A 5,285-nucleotide genomic window follows, 5' to 3' on the forward strand; every position below is an offset into this window, starting at 1 on the left:
GTTCCTCGTGGTAGAAGTACAATCTGTAGGAGTTATTGGGACCAGGGGAACTATAGGGGTGCTATAATAAATTTGGTGTTGCTGTTGATATATAGAAACCACACTGCAATGTTTAAACAAGGAAGGAAACGGACATCAGTTCTGTAAAAGAATTAGCAGTTGCCATTTGTGGTTGTGCGTTATTTGTTAAAGATGCCACACTCATAGATTCCATCCAAAGGAAGTCCATTGCACTGCTCAGAGTGTCCCTGCCTTCTGAAGTTAAGTTAGGCAGCTGCAGGGAATAGGGGATGAGCCGAAGGGAGACGCTTTTCAAACATTTCCAAGAGCATCAAAAGGGGCCTCTTTTTAAGCATTTATTATTATTATTATTATTATTGTGTGAAACGAATGTGAAGATGTTCACCTATCAAGAGTGACGGCTTTGTTTGCCTTCAGTGACAGCAGCCCATACTGAAATATGATTGGTTGCACGATAGCTTTGTCACAACATTCCATGATCCATGATTGGCTAGCATAATCTATCTAGTGGACCCCGGAAGCATGGCCCTATCTCTCCACTGGCCTTTTGCCCTCGATAATGTGATAGTATAGTAAACTGGCAGTGCAGCATCAGATGTTATTCCCTTCACTGCATGAACCCTAGTTGGCTGGGATTACTCATGTGGCTAATCAAGGAAGACAAAAATGCAGTGATGAGAAGATGGAATATGAGGCCAAAAAATTAATAATTGTGGAGATAGGAACAATGGGAGCAAACAGGATAGGGGAACAAGGAATGTTTTTGCACGTACTCTAGTATTGGGGAAAACACTACATCAAAATAAGAGAACATTTGGGGCACCACTTCAGTAGTTGCTCCCTCAATATGGAACCTGCTTCTCAAAAAATTCTAATATTTATTTTTTTCACTAAGCACTCATAAGCCAGCCAACATGTGGTGTTTTTGCTCAGCTTTTCCTGATTATATATAGTCTAAGATATATAGATATTGCTTTTTAATTGGGCTGTGCTATTTTATCCTTACAGTCTGTGTCATTCTAATATGTCTAATGTTAAGCATGTAGGATTCTTAAGCAAGGGAAGAGTGTGTGTGTGTGTGTGTGTGTGTGTGTTTCTGTAAATGAATCATCCATGTTCAGGTACAGTATATCTCTGAAGAAGAGATCCTGGGAACACAGAATTGCAATCTTCTTGCTACCTGCTGAATTGCATGGACTTTGATCTGACCTACCAATACAATTGTTGGGTTATTATGACCAAATGGCTATATTGAAAGTAATCACACCATAATCATACATTCTAAAATTGCTCATTTTTTGTGGCACAGATGATGAAAGAAGACCATCTGCCACTATAAAAACCTATAAGAACGCACAATTATTTATTATCTGAGATGCAGGAAGGATTTTTCTCTTCTAAGGAAAAGGTTTGGAAGGTGAATGAGAAAAATGTTCTAGTTTTAATGAAGTAGAACAAGAGAAAAACAGGCTGCATTATAGATCCTTGGTTTGTAGACCTAAATTCTAGGAATACCCTTTTTCTCCTTTGATGTGGTTCGACATGAAGTGTATAGATCATTTAGTATGCTTGTTTGGTGCATAAATTCCTCCGCTCATGAAAGGAATATCTCCTTCCCTTTAGCATCTAAATTATATATGAGGACATTGATAAAGGAAGATCTAATTCCTTCATTAAACAGTCAAGACCTTTGGCTGGCAATGAAAGAAGGGTCATCCATAGCAGGGCTGGGGAAGCTGCAGCTTTCTAGATGTTGTTAAACTCCAACTCCCATCAGCCCCTGGTAGCATGGCCAATGGTCTGGGGGTGATAGGAATTGTAGTGCAGCAACAACGGGGGGGGGGGATGGACACAGACTTCTCATCTCTGATCTATATATATAGTTCATTGGTATTAGCATTGACAATATACTCTATGAACACTTCCCCGGTGGAGAGTATATTTCAAAAACCACACTTGTAGCTAAAGCAGTAGAAGACAAGATGTTAATATCATTGTCTGACCTCCCAGTGGGTGAGTCATTGCTGCTTACCTGGAGGGAGAAGGGCAGGGTTAAGATGGTGTGGAGGGAGGTGCGGTGCAAACACACCAGCAGAGGCAGCAGATTAGCGCCACTGGTGTATTTGCACTGCACCAGCCACTCTACCACCTTGTCCCTCCCCGTCTCAGTAAGTAGGAGGGACTCACCTGCCAGGAGAACAGGTAAGCACCTCCAGCCCACCACATTGTTTGCTACTAGCCTGAAGTTATTAGCTCATGAAGTTACATATCTCCAGAAACCTCTCTCACTACTTTTGCCATTTTTCTGGACATTTATTGTTGGCTTGCAGATAGTTGCCTTTGTGATATTATCTTGTGTCGATTGCAGAAGTCATTGTATCACTGCCTTGTTTTATTGCTTATAGCACTGAGCAAGTCACCTTTTAAACAAGAAAAAAAACAACCACTTCTAGGATGAGATTTTAGCTATATCACTGCAAGTCACAGTTTCATCACTGCAGCTGGAACACAACCATGGGATCAGAGCAAGCCTTTTTTGCAACAGGGAGACCTAATTGCTTCCTCCTGAATCCTTCAAAAGCACCATCAAGCCTTTCATCCGTAACATCAAAATGAATTCTAGAAGATGCAAATGAAGAAAAAAAAAATCAAATGTAAATTTCCCAATATTCTCTGATGTATATCATATATAGGCATGTGGGAAGGGGAGAATTGGTGCCAAATAGTTCATCATTCATTTCAGTGGTCCAAAGAATACCAAGTCAGTTCCCAATGCATTGCCCTTCTCTGATGTACATTTCCCAGTCTACTTGAAACAAGCGCAGAGCTAGCAGCTGGCATCTGTCGTTTTTCAAAAGCTGCTCTGTTGTCATCAGCAGGAAAGAACCAATCATTTTAATAAGCCTATCAATGCAATTCTTTCTGCTGTGATTGCTATTGTTTCTTGCAGGTATCGGATATTCTGAATCAAGCATGTCCATATCACTACTCATGCCTAATAAGAAGTAAGATCCACTGTGTTTAGTGGGGCTTCCTTCCAAGATCATAGCATTGCTTAAGTTAACAGAGTGTTGCGTAGGAATCCAATGCATTTTTGCTCAGAAGTGAGTTCATTGAGGTTCAGTGAGGATTACTTCCAGGTTCATAGGATTAGAGCTCTAAACTGGTGCTTTTACTTCTTGTGGGTGGGGTGGCAATGATCAAATCTGAGAATCCTGGGATTGTTTTGAATGCATGTCTGAATGCTTTAACTGGTCCATCAAAGCCATTCCTGGGGTGTGGCCGCTGTCGCATGCTGACAACTTCTATGAACCACAGGTGAGAGCTGAGTTCAGGTAGGGGGCCAAAGGTGGACAAACTACCCCAGAAGGAGCATGATGTGTCCCCACCCGTGGTACTACCCCTGCCCTAATACCCCACACATTCCATGATATATTCTTCTGAATACTGTGGCTGGAATAATTCTGTGGCTGGAAACCACAGAAGAGGAGAGTGGCTTTTCTGCTTGGGACTTGCTTGTGGGCTTCCCTTAGGCAACAGGTTGGCAAAGACTTGGTTAATAATAATAATAAGTTTTATTTATACCCTGCCCTTCCCAGCCAAGACCAGGCTCAGGGAGGCTAACACCAGGTATAAAAACAATTGATTAAAATACAACTTAAAAATAAGATTAAAATACAACATTAAAATGCAGCCTCATTTTAGTAGAAACTCAAATCAAAAACTTTTTGGGGATGAAAACGTCAAATCTTCACCAAGGCCAACTATCGAGACTGGTCCTACGTGGGCCAGAAAAAAGCCAGGGAAGTCCCCAAATAGGAGTTCCATCACAGAAGGAGAAAGGAAAAAGGAAAGAGGGGAAGGGGATCAAGTTGATTCCAAGCCAAAGGCCAGGTGGAACAACTCTGTCTTACAGGAAAGCCTCTCCTCTTCAAGTTGTGAGCGGGAGCCGTTTCCCGCGTTGGCAGGGGGTGTTCCGCCCCCTGCCCAGCTGCTCCGGCTGCTGTGCCACCCCCCCAGGTGGCCAGCCAATCGGCTGGAGGCTTGGGGGCAGTGTTTAGCTGCTCAAACGCGGCCGCGGAAGTGTTTCCCAGCCATTGTGCTGCTGCTTCTCGTCGGATCAAGACGTCGGTTTACGACCTCCAGGAAGGACCTCCTCGACCACGTGCAGGCTGAGCAAGTGTTGAGGATTTTTAGCAGCTAGTTTGCTTTAGGCTAACTGGTCTGCAGAAGATCGCCCCGTCAGCGCCGGTTGAGCCAGCAGGCTCCCGCTGCCTTGCACTGCCAACTCTGAACACCAGCTCTGAACGCAGCAACTGTTACTGAGAGCCTGAGGCAACAGCGGTGTGCAAAGCAGTGTGTGAGGTTCAGAGGCGGGGGTGTGGGTTTGGCTGGCTGTATCCCCCCCCCTTTTCTAGTTTTTTCGGGCTATGATACCCCCCCCCCCGGTCCTTTTAAAGTTTTAAAGGATCTCCCCCCCCCCCCCCGGTCCTAGGCATTGGAATATGGTTGTGTGTTGGAGGGCAGGGTGTGGCCATCGCCTACCCCTCCATTTTATGGGTATTCTGGTAAAGGAATCCGGCGGTTGTGGATCCTGTCCAACACCCTTGCTGGTGGCTAGGGCCATGGCACGACCCCCGGTGACATCAGGGGGAGCTTTCAGTTGTATTTGCATCAACAGGCTCCTCCCACTGGTGATTAACCCTTGATAGACTCACCCCTCCCTGCGGGTGTGGAGTCACACTCTGTTGTTTTATCCAATGCCTAAGCCAATACCTCTCACATGCTGTAATCAATAAAGTTGTGGCCTTTTTTAGCCCATTAACCTAATATACCGTGTCCCTGTGTCTTTCTTATCCTCAAGCGGGTGGTGGGTCGTCGAATCACAATACTATTTTCTCTTACAAGCCTTTTCTTTTTAAAAATGGTTAGCAGCTAGTGCCAAACTTTGAATGAAATGGCTTGTCTAGAGGAGAATATTCAACATCCTGACAATGCGCTTACTGGGAAAGAGCCAAGGTTAAATGAGCACAATCATGCCTAAGTAACCTTGAATCTAATAAAACAGAACAGCTCCAAGATCTGTTAACGGAACTTAAGTTGTTATTCAAATGGAATGCCATAACTCACGTGGGGCTGTCATCCTGGGGAGGGAATGTAGATCACAAGCAACCTTCTCTGTCACAACGAATGTTCGCTTTACATTCACACACAGAATGAGATCCACCGCGCCAAAAAAGCTGTTGTCCCTGAGAGTGAATTCA

The 5,285-nt window shown here is 44.1% G+C and overlaps 1 long non-coding RNA gene across 1 annotated transcript; it reads right to left on the reverse strand.

Moving 5' to 3' along the window:
• Positions 1-2,313: 2,313 nt before the first annotated feature.
• LOC308459609 lies at positions 2,314-5,115 on the reverse strand. Its single transcript, XR_013978218.1, has 2 exons — positions 4,857-5,115; positions 2,314-2,640 (listed from the first exon to the last, which is right to left on the reverse strand). It is a non-coding gene; the product is annotated as an uncharacterized lncRNA (long non-coding RNA).
• Positions 5,116-5,285: the final 170 nt, after the last annotated feature.

The sequence above is a fragment of the Podarcis pityusensis genome (genome assembly GCF_964106645.2).
Source record: "Podarcis pityusensis genome assembly, chromosome: 12".
Lineage (NCBI taxonomy): Eukaryota > Metazoa > Chordata > Lepidosauria > Squamata > Lacertidae > Podarcis > Podarcis pityusensis.